Below are 14,756 nucleotides of genomic sequence, written 5' to 3' on the forward strand. Positions count from 1 at the left end.
GTCCAAGGCAGAAGAGAGATCAAGTAGAATGAGCACAGCTGGGGAGTTGGAGTCTAGGGATGCGAGCAGTTCTTCACAGGTGTTCAAAAGAGCAGTTTCTGTGCCTCTGGATGCTCTGAATACAGAGTGATGATCGTGGAGACCAAGACAGTGTGCAATTTGAGTTGGAGCAAGACCAACTTCTCCAGCAGTTTCGCCAGGAAGTGGGTGATTGAAATAGGGCGGTGGTTGGATGGACAGGTAGGGTCTACTGAAAGCTTTTTCCAGTAGTGGGCGCACAAGGGAGTACTTGAGGGAGGAGGGGAAGAGCCAGTGGCGAAAGAGTGGTTGCAGAAATCAGCAAGTGTGGGGGCAAGAGAGACAATGTTGTGCTTGAAAGTTCTGGATGAGCATGGGTGAACCTGTTTGTAAGAAGCATTCATAGAGCGGACAACTCTGGTAACATTCTTCAGGTGTGACGGGGGTGAAGGAGGAGAAGGCGGAAGGAGGAGGAGGGGGGAGTGGCCAAGGGAGGCAAGGGGGTGTGGGATGGGTTAGGTGGGTGCGTAACAAGGGTGCTAAGGATGTCATGAGTTTTGGTGGCAAAGTGTGTGGCCAGTGCATTGCATAGTGCCTGGGAAGGAAGAGGGGACGAAGACACTGCGGAAGGGTTAGCTAGCTCTCGGCAGATTATGAAAAGTTCAGCCGTGTTATTGGATGCACCTGATACCTGTGCCTGAACGTGGGCCCTTTCCTTGGCACGGATTGCGAGTCTGTATTGCCTTTGGGGCAGGCGGCAGGCCAGTTTGACAGAGGGTGAACCTGAGGTGTGCCACTTCTGTTCTGCTGCTCTGCACCTTTGTTTCAGGGCTGCAAGTTCGGAGTCGTACCAGGTGTTACGCTTAGAGGCAGGTTTCAGGTGGATCTTCACGACTGGGGCAAGGGTGTTAAGGGTATTGGTGATTGCTGAATGAAGATTGCTGAGAGCAGAGTCTGTGGTGGGGGAGGGAGGATGAAGGTAGAGGCAAAGGCAGTGGCTGACACTCGTTTCATTGTGCGAATATTTGACGAGGTTGGCAGGGCTTTTGTGGGTGCAGTAGGAGGGCTGAAGGGACCCATGTGGGAGGAGAGGAGAGCATGGTCTGACCAGAGGGGGGAGGGGGGGGGAAGCGAGAGGTCGAAGTGGATGATGGCATCCAGGGTGTTTCTAGCTGAGTGGGTTGGACCAGAGGGGAGGATGGAAAGGTATACGGGTGCGTATAGGTCAATGAACAGAGTGGATGGTGAGGCAGATGTGTCCAATTGGATGTTGAAGTCACCCAAGAGGAGGAAGTTGGAAGTAGATGAAAGTAAGGAGGAGCAGAAATCAGCCCATTCAGAGCGAAACAGGGTGGTAGCGCTTGGAAGCCGGTAGATGGTAGCAATGGTCAGAGTGAAGGAGGGAGAGATGACCAACTTGCAGACTAGGCTCTCGAAGGAAGTATAGAGTTGGGTGGGTACGATGGAGGAAGGAAACCACTCAGGATAGATTAAGGCGACCCCACCGCCAGCACAGTGAGGTTGAGGTTTGGACATTATCTTGAAGCCAACAGGGAGGAGCGAGTCAAAAGCAGGGACTGTGCTGGCATTGAACCAAGTCTCGGTGAGAGCGAGAAAGTCAAGGTCAGTGTCTTCAAGAAGGAGGCAGATTTCAGCAGAGTGTTCGTTGCAGAGTGGGCGTTGAGAGTTGCCAGGTGGAGGTGGTCTCTGCCTTTGAAGGTTTTCTGAGGAGGAGTACAGGCGCATGGTACTTCGGTCAGGGGAAGAGGAACAGAGAGAGCGGTGAGAGGAGAGGCAGCAGAAGGAAGGAAATTAATGAGGGAAGGAAGAATCTGGTCAGAAAGTAGGAGGTTGGGTTGAGGACCCTGAACCAGGTTAGTACCCGTGTGGTAGACATTACTGATGCATCTTGAGGGTGAGAAGCCAGCCAAGAGGCCTTCCCACTTGGTCCCACTGTTAATGGGAGAGGAAGTGAAAGGGGAGAGAGTAGAGATGAGTCCAAAGACCTGGAGAGGGGACAGAGAAGAGGATGTCTGTGAAGACCTCCCTGGAGGTAGTGCTGAACTAAGTGTGTGCAATGGGAAGGCCTGGGTTTGCACGCAAGATGTGTTTTTGTGCTTTTTCATTCCGGACTTAGTGAGAGAGCGGTGATAGGAGATAGAGTAGCAATTAGAGAAGATGGGAGAGATGGTGAGTGCCATTAGGGTGATGGAGGGAAGTTGAAAGGAGAAGGGTGACTGCACTGCACAGTTCTGACCTAATCTCACAGGTGGCCTAGCAGTAGCAAAGAACAGAATGCAATGAAGCTAGAGTGCAGGATGTAAATGCACACCGCTGAAGGCGAATTTCGATGAAAGGCTGCAAAGCACTGAATCGCGATGTAAATACACAGCTAAAAACTATTTTCATGAAAGGGTGCAGGATGAAAATACACACAGCTAAAAATAATTTTCTTGAAAGGGTGCACAATGGAAATACACTCGGCTAAAATAGATTTTGAGCAGAGCACACAGCAGAGAGAAGAGAAAGGAGAAGAGGATAAGCAAAGTGAGATTGTACAAAGAGATAGATCAGGCTGCTAGAGGAGGAGACAAAGTTCAACCATCACTCACTGGATGCTCAAAGGGGTGCTGAGGCCCGAGTTCATGGGAGAGCAGGATGTACCCAGCAGGCAGCAGCATAGTGTTGGACGCATGGGGGCCCCTCCCTGGCTCAGACAGGGCATTGGCTGTGGGCCTTTGCAGGAGGGGCCTGCTTTCGCCTGCCAGCTCCTCTCATTGACTGTTAGTAGAAGGAGGCAGCCAATCACAGTGGGGGCAGCTACCAGGCAGACACAGGCTCCAGGGCCATGTGTGCGGCAGCCATCTTGATGGTACTTTGGCAATACAAAGGATGATGCCGGTCGATTTTGAAATAACCCCTAAGGAAGGTCTATACCTTCAGAAATTGCCTCATATCAAAAGCGCCATTTTATGGCCAGTAGCCTATCCTCTAAAGTAATTTAGATCATGATGCACACTCGGCCTGAAGAAAATGCAAGAATTGTTACATTATTTCCCTAAGCAAATAACTAAGCCCCACAGGGCCTACCTTCGCCAAATGCGGATGCTTTGTCCTGCACCGGCAACTCCTGATGCCCCAAGTGTACTTTTTAATTGCAGTTACATCTGCTAGAAGAATAAGCAAGCTTCAAGCTCTGTCGAACACCCTTTCTTGACCTTTCACAAGGATAAGGTTGTGCTTTGCACTCGTTCCACATAAACCAGTTACACCCCCTCCCAGTCTTTTTTCCAGACCCAGTCTCTGATGCAGAGAGGGTGCTCCATACCCTTGATGTCATAGGAGCTCTGAAGTTTTATCTTCAAAGAACAAGCGATTTCAGAAGCTCCCCACAACGCTGTTACTTTTGGGGACCCAAAAGGGTAACTGGCTTCAAAAGCTACCATTTCACGTCCTGTATCTCGGATGCTTATACAGTTGAAGGCCTTCAGGCCCCCAGTGCGTTCATGCACATTTCCGAGGCAAAGCAGTTGCGGTTGCCCTCCAGAAATATGTCCCTTGGGAGTCCATAGCCAAAGCTGCTACATGGCTTTCTCTCTCTGTTTTATGTAGACACTATTGTCTTGACCTGAGCTCCCGGGCTGATGCCCAGTTTGTCCAGGCAGTTCTTAAAAACCTGTTCCATTTAAGGGAAATGTCCATCTTCCCGTTTCTTTGGTTAGTGCTTCGGAATCTCCCAAAAGTATGGAGGAAAGGGGAGGGGACGTAGTGTGTATAGCGCTGTAGTGACTACCTTAGTCCTAGTCCATAGTCCCCTTGCCTCCATACGCCCGTCTGCCTTCCCCTCTAAATATATGCCTCTATTTTCCTGGTCCTTCGATTTTGGTGATTAAAAAAGGACTGAAGGGCGATGCGCAGGGCGGAGCTCAGGAGGGCGGGGATACGGCCATGTGCGGTGGCCCTGTGTAAAAATAAAAGGACAAGTCGTCTTTTGATGCTTCAAAGTGCTCCGGTCCCGTCCCGATGGACGGAAAGTTCCAAAGGTATGGAGAAAAGGGGACTATGGACTAGGAGTAAGGTAGTTACTACGGTGAGTAATTTTGTTGGAACCTCATGCACACAAACCTTCGATCCAGTCCGCATGAAACCATAGATCTCAACTACCTCCAATGAGTTCTCCATTCTGGAGAACAACAGTTACAGGTAAGTAACGTGTTCCTTATTCATTCGTGCCATAGACCACGCTAATCAATGAAAAAACAAACACTGGTAAGTGTCACCTAACACATCCATTACTAATATATACATTCACCTTGATGTGCTCTGCTAAGAGCACTAACACTTTACTTTTAAATACAATTAGAATCACTTTTCAATATACTGTAAGTGTAGCAAAGCCAGTAAATAATTTAAAAAAGCAATTGTTTTAGAGGTAATGGGTTTAGAATGAAGAAGTTAGCAAACACCATACAAAAGCTTAGAATTAAAGTTCAAACCTTGAGAATTCCTTCCCTAGCTAGAAAAGAGGTTATGTTCCCTTGATTCACAGGTCCCAATAAGTCTTTTCAGGTGGCTAAGAGTTACTTTAGAAAGATTGCACAAGTGTTGCCATGAGACAAGTTACTGTAAGTGGTGTTCCAAATGTATGAAAAACAAGAGCATGTCTTTTAAAGACCCTCTCCCAATCCATCCACTTTATGGGACACCCAGGGGTGGGTGGGGAGGGGCTACACCAGGCCAGATGACCACTGTTCAAGGCTATGCAAAGATGAAATGGGGCTAGGAGTGTACCCCCATATAACCCTAGCTAGACGAGGGGAGGGGAAATACAGGTATGTTCACCCACCCCTGGTATTCCGATTCACTGAGGGACCACTAGAAGTTTCTGTAATCGCTGCGCCTTCAGGATCCGTGCCTTGGTTCCATTGAAGAGATCCCATGGGGTTGTGGGTGCGGAGGTCAATTCAGGCGTCTGGTTCTTTGGTTTGACTAGTTCACAGTTCCATGCTCCAATCGATCAGATTTTGAATTCAGGGCACACAGAATTTGGGACAACCACTCTGGCGATGACATTGGAGTGCTCCCAGGATGCAATACAGACAGCAATCCGCAATGGCCACTAAAATGGCAAAAGATGACTTTTGTGGTGAGAGCAAAGGAACTTGTGGTGGGGAGCTGTACCTTCAGGGAAATGCTTCTTTTTCCAGAGGCGGAGGCACTGCAGAGTCCCAAGGCTCAACTCAGAAGGGTGACCGCTGCAGCAAAGTAGCTCAAAAGGACATTTGGCTAGCCAACAGGTTGGTTCTGGGACTGTTTCAAGCTCTTCTAGTGGCTTGATCTTCGAGTAGAAATCTGGACCGAAGTACTGGTTAAGGTGTTCTTGAAATTTAAGCCAGGAAACGTGGGAGAACGGTGCCAAGAGACTCAAGAATAGTGATAAAACTCATAACCGAGATGGGTACACAAAGAGAAAGGGAAGAAGGGGCAAGGTACTATTTTGATTTTTTTAACTTTTTTTTTAAATTATTTGCTGTCATTGAAAGACAATTGTACAAAATCTATCCACTAATTTCTCTTACAAACAGACAATCTGTTCTGTGTCCACAATGAATCCTTCTGTTAATTGTCTAGGCTGATTGCCTTGTCCAGGCAATATTTTAACTATGAATGTCACCACTACAATCACAAATGTGGTCTTATTCCCACATATTGGGCTGGTCCATGAGTCCTCTGTATCATACGAGGGACATTTTTACAGATGGTAGCTCAGTATTTTGGTTTGCTACTTAGAAGATGTTTCAGGTTTTCCAGTTCAGCATCTCCTTTACAGAATCGGCATCTGTTTTTGTCCGATGTTGACCGGACTAATTGCAATTGTCTCCATGGTAGGAAAGAGATTCAAACGGATTTGAAAGAACTGATCTCGATGAAATAGACTAGGACACTTTGCCATGTATCTCGGAAGGAGATTCATCTTTCTTCCTTCTGATGGTAAATTCTCTGTCAACTTGTACCCAGCGGCAGCAGCCAGTGTTTGAATCCAATCATTTTCTCCTATTTTTCTTTTCACTCTGATAGGATTTGTCATCAAATCCTCTTCAGTGCGTGCAATTGCCTCCAGTTTGGATCTGTTATGCTCTCATTTTTCCAGGGGTCTATTAATCCCTCCCGTTAGTTCTTTATTAATTATCTCGAAGATTTTTGACCGAGAGGGTAGAATTGATTTTCTAAATGGGGCCAATCTGTTCCACTCCACTGTTGCTTGCAATGAGAGGAGACCCAGTTCTCTGCGTATGGTTGCTATAGGGTTTGACTTTGCAGTCTCCGTACTCTCTTCCAGAAGAGACCTTCAAGTAGGGGCCATGTTTTTTCTCGGATGGTCAACATAGCCTCAGCATTGTTCAGCGAAGGGACTTCTTTGGACTTGAAGTTGTTTAAGACTGGTAATAAGGAGAAGCGTCTGTATTTCTTGTTGATCATCGCCTGACTAGCCAGCGACTTAGTTTTCTCACGAAGATCTAACATTGGAGGTTCTACTATGCTGTTGTTATGCCTGACTCCTAGATATTTGAAGTGATTTACTTGTTCAATGTGCGGCCCCATTTCAATTTCTCATTGTGTTTCCTTGATTTTTCAAAGCACATGATTTTTTTTTTTCTGCATTTATCTCCAAGTCATTCTTCTTGATGTAGATTTGAAGGCTGTCCAGCTGACGCTGTAGACCCACTGGGGTTTGATCTATTAGGACCAGGTCGTCTGCATACAGGATATGAGTAAGACACATGCCCCCTATAGTCGGTGGAAAAGTACTCATCGTTGGCTCGAAATACTGCAGATCAGACAAATAAAAATTAAACAACGCTGGGGTCAGGGGACCGCCTTGTTTCACTCCTCTAGCTGTGCGGATTTCGCTTGATAGTGATCCTGATTGATTTAGACGCACTCTCATAGAGGTGTTTGAATGAAGTGCAAACATTGGTTTGAGAACTGATGTCTGGCAGTTTCGCGCAGCCAGTTTTTCCCACAAGGACTGTCTCTTAACTTGGTCGAATGCTTGGACCAGATCTTCTGAGGCCACAAAGATCATTGGATGACCCTCACGCACCACTCCCTTCAATGTACTCCGAAGCAAGATGTTGGGAGCTGTTCTAATGTTCTTGACAAAGCCAGTTTGGCTTGTAGGCCATCAAGTCTTAAGGAGCCAAAAATCTTCCCAATCACGTCTAAAAGAGCGATTGGATGGTAGTTGCTCTTAGGGTTGTCCCTTTGTCCACTCTTAAAGATGGGAACTACTATAGACTTTTTCCACGAGTTGGGGAATCACAGGGGTTTGAGTAATTTGCTCAAACAACTGATGAATGAACAAAGCCTAGAGCTCCGGATGCTCCTTCAAGATGGCATTGGTCTGTCACCCAGGCTTGGAGCCTTGATCCATTTAGCTTTCCTATTTTCCCCAGGATGTGCTCTACATCGTGAGGAATGCCCCATGAGCTGTTCCACTGCACTAGGAGTTGGCAGTTGGACTCCATCTCTTCTTCGAAAAGCTTTAAAGTGTGCCACCCAAACTTGTGTTTTTGAATGCTGTTTTGTTGGGATCCGATTGGATTAGTCTGGGAGGATTAATCGGTGACCAAAAATCTTTGGCTTTTCTTCCACAAATCGCTCTTAGCATGTTTTCCGAGTCGTTTTAGTACATTTTGGCTCTATAAATTAGTAACCAGTTTTTGTAAGCCTTGTTTGCCACGATTGCTTTGACTTTTTCGTCAGGATGGTTTCTCTTAGCTGCGGTACATTTGTCTTTTCTCCGCGCTCTTCTTTTTTCAACAAGCAAAGCATCGTAAGTGTGAATTCTTTTTGTTGAATGTGCCAATAAATCGCGGTTTACAGTGCGGTAGCATTCCAGAAGTGGAGTATGGTCTACTATAGCTTTGCCGGTTATAGAGCTGACTGTACTCGCATTCGTTGTGAAGTCTGATGTCAATTGCACTATTGCCGATTTGGTCAGTTTTAGTCGTTGCTTCTGTTACATTCTGTCACATGTGGTGTCCTTCTTTGTCTTTCGATTTCTGGCGAGGCTCTCCAGGTTATATACAGCAATCTGTGCTCGCTGTTGGTGGTCTTACTACTTTAAAGGATGAGACTAGATGCAAGAGGTCTCTGGATACAAAAATAAAGTCAATAACTGCATGTTGGTCCACTCTTTCCCAGGTCACCATAGGTGGGACATGGCCTTCAATTTGGCAGTTTAGAAGTCACGTTTCGCTATAAGTAACATCCACAAGATACCTCTGTCTACTGATGCCGATCTTCCTTGTATCCTGATTCCCCCACAGTCTGCCGTTAAACATTTAGCATTAAGAACACCACATACGATGACAGGTATGGTGTGGTGGTTAATGTATGCATCATCGATTTAAATTCGCAGCCATATCCAAACAGGTTTCGTTTGACATGGCTTGAGGATTCCAGTAAAGGTTTGATTATCAGGGTAGGTAGCGCAGCACCAGGCAGTACGTTCTCTGGGTGCTTCCACGATACCAAGAGTTCTTGAGCGAATAGGCTTGTTGAGATTACTTTGGATATGTTCAAGCCACTAGCAGATCTAACCGCGGTCAAGAGGCCTGATGATAGGCAACCTTTTTGGCCTTTTGGCAGGGCAGAGAACTACTTCACATCCATCAAGGATGGGTTTTTCGCTTAGCCAAGTTTCCTGCAAACGGATAAGATCATAATCCCCCAATTTAACATTGTTTTCTGCTGTTAAGTGTTTGGAGCCCTTTGTATTCTAAGAAGACATCTTTACGCAGTTTTATCCGAGCGGTATGGGAATAAAGGGAGCTGTTGTTGACTGGAAAGCAAGGGGCGTCGTGGGTGGCTATGTGGAATCCTGTTTAGCCAATGCTCTTGGAAGCCAGGACCAGCGTGAATGCTCCGGATCCTGACTTGGGTTCGATGAAGGAGGGTTTATCACGTTGCCCGATTCTGCGGGGTGGTCCGGTTTAAATGTGATATTCAAATTGAATCTCTGAACTTTTGGAACTCTACCAGTATCCAATGGGTGAAGAAGTGGTTGCATCTCCCTTGGTCTTCTCAGGGTCTAAACGTCATGGAGAGTGAGTTCACTTGATCTTGCTGCGCTGGCTTTTATGCCCCCCACGACCCGCTCACCGTCATGTACAGTGTTCGGCGGGTCCATGGCAACTTTCACTAGTTAGGTCGAAGCCCAGCAATTAGTAAGCTTTCCGCTGCGTCCATCAACACACAGGGGATAGTATGTGGCGATATATGCAATCCATACGTTGTTCATCTCCAAATTCTATGATCTTCAAGTCATTATTGAGGACGTGGCGTAAGTTCGGTATGCAGTGAAGGAGTTCTGTGATCGTTTTTCTGTTTAGAATCTGGTAGTCTTTGGTGTCCAGAATTCTCTCCAATAGTTAATGAACACTGGCTGTTCTGTTTTGGCTTAGCAGGTGGATTTCGCAGGGGGCCGGCATTGATAGTTTGTTCAAATCGGTTCTTAGTTAAGGCTCCCTACAAGCCACTTCTTATCTTGCCAGTGGAAGGCCCGGCTGATGATGACTTGGAAGGTTCTTCTCAGAGTTGATTATTTGGTCTGGATAATCTGACTCGTAGTGGAGGAGTCGGAGACCTTTCCCTTCTGGCTTCAGACCGAATATGGCCGTGGCGTTCTCGGGTCAGCTTAGTATCTGGTATAAGTGGCTTATTGTTAGAGTAGTCGCTATTACAGTGTCTCTTGCCCACTCTTTTTTCCTTTTTTCCAAAAGGGTCAAAAGGGTAGGGAAATCTGGGCCATGGGAGCAAATGTTGCTGTATTTACCCCACTTGTTCTCGAGCAGGGATTTTGATCTGATGATCCAGACTCAATCATGACCAAGTCAGACTCGGAACCTTCGAACGAGTACTGAGTCAAATCCATCAGGTCTTGCATCATTTGAGTTTTGTCGTCTGGAGCCCGAACTAAGGGTCCCAAAGCTCCTGCTGGGCAACACGCTAATACTAGTCCATAGATTTCCGGCAGATCCTTTCTTAAGGCCCTCCTCTGGGCAGGTTTAGGGGCCCCAATTTTATGTGAGGTTGAACAAGTGATTTCAATCAGCAAGGACGATGGCAGGGAATTGCTTGCTGTGACTTGATCTAATAAGGACGACAATAATAAAACCTTCTTCTTATCTGGCCTTTGCACGAAAATTGGGAAATTGTAGTTAATACTGGTAGATGTTACATTTCCTCTTGCGGTTTTATCTTGATTTGTCACCCTTCGCAACGGTGCGAGGACTGGATTTCCAAGACTTGGATGATCAGTGGCCCCTCTCTTCGTTTTTACTGAGACTGGTTTGATGAGATTCCCTTTGGTCTATAAGACTCGTTGAGAGATCTGCAATAATTAAAGCCTTTCTTATTTCCGCAGCTTTGACTTTTAAATTTCCCAGACCATCGTGTTTTTTGCGATTTTTCCCTCGCATCAAAATTCCTTGCTTCATTGGCTGTGATATAACCTACCAGAAACAAGAGTTTAGAATGCATCATGGCCATCAGTGGTGGTATTTTAGAGTGTCATTTATTGACTCATAAAGTTTGGTAAATGGCACCAATGCAATGGTTAAAAATAACATTATGGTTAATAAATCAGGTTTCTTCGCTTTCTTTTCTCGGTCTGAATGCGAGACTGAGTGCTCCAGTTTTGAGATGGTCTTTGTGACGGTCAGAATGCAAGTCATGTGATGAATCAAATAAGGACGAGACATGTTCCGATGGATTCTGCTGTTGTGATGCCCGCTCTGACCTACCTCTGGCAAGACTCATAAGAGTACCAGGTTCTTTGAGGGATGGTGTTTGCTGGACCCTCCTGGGCTCTTTAGGCTATGCCAGAGATATTGGTCTCCTCTCTTCATTTAGATGTGCTAGGGGGGATTTTTCTCCCCCCTCTCGTTGGATCTGGTGCTGGGACTAACGACAGATGTAACTCGTTCAACAGTACTGCATCATCGTTACTAAAATGAAAAAATGGTTCGAGCTGAGGAAGGGTCCTCTTCGCCGGCCACTTCGTTCCGGGGCTCCTCCCTTCCCCGGTTAGTTGTGAGGAGCAGTCTACTGCTGGAGAGGGGGCAAGAGGCATTGAGATATCCCGTGGAGGGGGGAGGGAAGCTTGTGTTGATGCTTCTCCAAAGCGAGGTGCCATCTTTTGATTGAACATGTTCCACCATTGCCTTCTAGTGCTTGCCACTCATCCGTGAATGACTGGATACAGTCCTTTGACCCCTCAAGGATTTCTGTGTCAGAGTGTTCACCCGAGGGTTTAGGATTTAGCGTTTTTGTACTCTTATGTTAAAAGAAGACGGGCAAGTTTAAAGCTGGGCGCGTTCCTCTTTTGTTCGCCTGTCAGTATATTCTTGGTGTGTTCGTTTTTCCCTGTCTGTGCTGGAATAGGTTGGATGCGTTGTTCACTGGCAGAGTAGGATTTTGAGTTTTTAAAAAAAAAATGTTGCTAACCTTTTTACTTTGCGATGGCACAGAATATAAGGTTGTTGGTGCATTCCCAGCGGACTTTGCTAGACTTTTGTCTTCCAAGTTTGGAGTTATGCAATTGCTCAAATTTGAGATATCAAGAGCAGATTGTAGTTTGGTTGAAAAGTCAGCCTCAAGAGCTAAACGAGGCGGGGGAACAACCAATTCCTCACAATCCCGCTCAGGCGATGATCCATCTAGAGGGGGAGGAGAAATAATTTCTCGTGCTTCGCGCACAATTAAGTCCTGAGCGAGATCAAAAGCCTGGGCAGGCCTGTTATGCACTTCCGGCCTGTACCAAAGTCCAGCACTCTGACCGCTCCGAAGTAATTGAAGTCAGCGGGCTGCCAAGAAGCCCGAGAGCGTTTCATAGAGAGTCCAAGGAGGTTCAGATTGGATCCAAGTTAGTTTGTTGTTATCAGCCAAAGGTGGAGTTTCCCCCCATTTCACGGAACCTCAGGCCCTCGTTTGCCTTACATGGTTGTAGAGCAGAATGATTCTGTGCTTTAGATAGTTCGGTAGAGGCCTTCAAAATAGTTTTTACTTGTGGAGGTTTACTTTTGGGGAGCAGCACCAAGTGCTCACGATCGGGCTGCATCCACGCATGGGTCACGATTCGGCTATTGTTCTTGCCAAAAGTAAAAGTATCTAGGGGTAACTGGGGACCTGCAGGCTCCATGTCCAACTGGCAATCAAAATATGTTGTAGTATCCGCAGTAATAAATGACTGGGGAAGGGGCGGGGGTTGTGAACACAGAGAAATGAGGAGGGAGCAGTTGTTAGTGTTTTAAGGTCGGACAGAGGGAGTAGGGGTTAAGGACTGTGAAATGTTCAAAGACACAGTGCTGGTGCTTTGCTTACCCATAGGGTGGGACGCCTTAACTCTAATATGGTGTAATGTGGGTTGCTGTAGGCATGATGGATTGGCGTCGTTTCCCCCTCTCGCCTTTGCTTTAGAACTTGGATTACTCAGAGTTTCAGGGTCTTTGGTATTCCGGACCGCGCGGACTGCAAGAAACTCTGTGAAACTCAGTTGCAAAAACGGGGTTCAAAAGCACCTCCTCCTCTTCGATAGGCAGGTAAAACAGACCAGCAGAATGAGTTTCAGACGCAGACTGCAAGACACTCTGCGTGAAACTTCTATATTAAAGCTAAACTGGGGGAGGGGGAGGGGTAGAAGTTCTTATGTAAGACACAGTGCCGCATAACAGTCGAGACTTGTAATTGCCTAATTGTATAATTGTGGAGTATAACTATCTGTATGCTGTTAATGAAAATAAAAAAATATATAGTCTTCTGGAGATCTGCATGTAGACAGGGTTTCACCAGACAAGTGAAGACAGGACTGCTGGCTATCTTCCAATAATGAGTTCTGGGTCTGCAGTGGGCTGCTCTCTTTCGTTGAGGTCTTGGCTCCAACGATCTGTCGAATGGATGCAGGAGACCCACTTCTATCCAGGTTTAGGGCTGGAGTTGTCCCCAGCCTATCAATTGCAGAGATCTGCATCATGGCACTGGCTGTCCAATCAACAGCCTTTGGCCACTGCATCTACCCAGCAAGGATGTATGTGACCTGCCCGTGAACGTTTTGTTTGCGGGCAGACTGTCCGCAGTAAAACTGCTCGGGCACCTGTTTTGACCGTCCATTGAAAACGGGGGCCGAGCAATTTTTGTCCCCCACCTCCATTGTTAAGGAAGCGAGGGACACCCCGTGACCACACATACCTGAGTATGAGGAGCGGGGGACACCCCTGCTCCTTATGTTCAGGTAAGTAGGTCAAAAGGGAAAATGGTACACCTATAATTTGGTGAAAAACACCTAATGAACAAAAGTAAACGAACAAATTGGGTATTTCTCCAGCAACATGCACACCTGGTATGGATGTGGACCTGGCCCAGACAGCCCCCGCCCCCAACATCCAGTGTCACACACATAGACCGCCACTTTCCCTGTGAAAGCTGGAGCGTTCCGCTGGAAAGGGCTTACCATAAATGGAAATTCTGGCCACTCCAGGGCAGGAAGGTCAAACTACAATATGGCCAAAGGACAGGTCAAAGTCTCGTACTGACATTTTACAGTATGTGGTAACCTAATTGGCATTCAGCTGTAAAATGCAAAAGTGCACGAGACTATTTAAAAAAAAAATGTACAAAAGTATCCGCTGCCACCAGCTCATCCTGGACATATTACAGGCAACATATTATTTGCCACACTTCACATAAGGTGATGTGTGCAGGAAAAGGAAAATTAAACAAAGAACTCAAACCGCTCTCCTGTACTGATGGCCATAGGGACTGATCAGTGCCCTCAAAAACAGATGAACTTAGCAAGGTAAATGGAGCAAAAAGGCTTTAATTACCTTCAAAAGTCAGGAAAGTTGCAACAAGTAGGGTGTCCCAATGATGTATATGGAGGGAAAGCAACACACACAAAAACCTTTGTAACAGGCATGAAGAAGTAAATGCATGACAAAGTAAACGTCTGGCAAAGTGAATGTAGACAAGGTAAGTCCAGACAATGTTTTCTGGTTGAAGTAAAGTGGGGGGAAGGATACCATTGATTGATATGGGTCCATTTCTGAGGCCTGTGAGCCTCACTAAAAGACTAGTTGGACATTGTAGACATGTGTAAACATTTCATGATCCTTTGAGATCCCTATTCTGTCTTATTCTAAAAATGTGTTCATTTACTTCGCAACATTTTGTTATTTGGTAGGAACTATGTAATTCGAATATAATTTCACAAATGTATTGTATACACCTTCCCTTATTTTGTGATCTGAGAGTCGAACTGAAAGGAAACCCCTGTAAGACATCCAAGTTAATATGAATGGGCAGTAGGGAGAACATTGAAGGAAAATCTCTCCAACAATCACTGATTAGATTTAGTAACTTACTGGCATAGCTTCCAACACTCGAGTTAATGCCAGGTTTTACATATATTTTGGTACCGTATGACTGAAGGAGGCATGAGAGAATATCTCTAGTGAAGAATAAACCAGAAGAATTGTTTCTAAACGCTAATTATGGAATTTTAAAACCTGAAGCAGTAGATTCAAAAAGCCATTTTCTCGCAAAGTGTATTTGTTAGCTTTTCACATCCATGCTTTTACACTGTAGATTTGCCGATTTTACAAAAATCTATATATGGAACTTTACCTTTACTGAGCAATGCTCCACTAACTCTCTACAATTGCAGATCTAAAAGG

The 14,756-nt window shown here is 46.0% G+C and overlaps 1 protein-coding gene across 12 annotated transcripts in view; it reads left to right on the plus strand.

Moving 5' to 3' along the window:
• MYCBP2 (MYC binding protein 2) overlaps nucleotides 1-14,756 on the plus strand; it is a 3,160,061-nt gene that overhangs the window by 332,365 nt on the left and 2,812,940 nt on the right. The window lies entirely within an intron of this gene.

The sequence above is a fragment of the Ambystoma mexicanum genome, chromosome 7q (genome assembly GCF_040938575.1).
Source record: "Ambystoma mexicanum isolate Mex_15411 chromosome 7q, UKY_AmexF1_1, whole genome shotgun sequence".
Lineage (NCBI taxonomy): Eukaryota > Metazoa > Chordata > Amphibia > Caudata > Ambystomatidae > Ambystoma > Ambystoma mexicanum.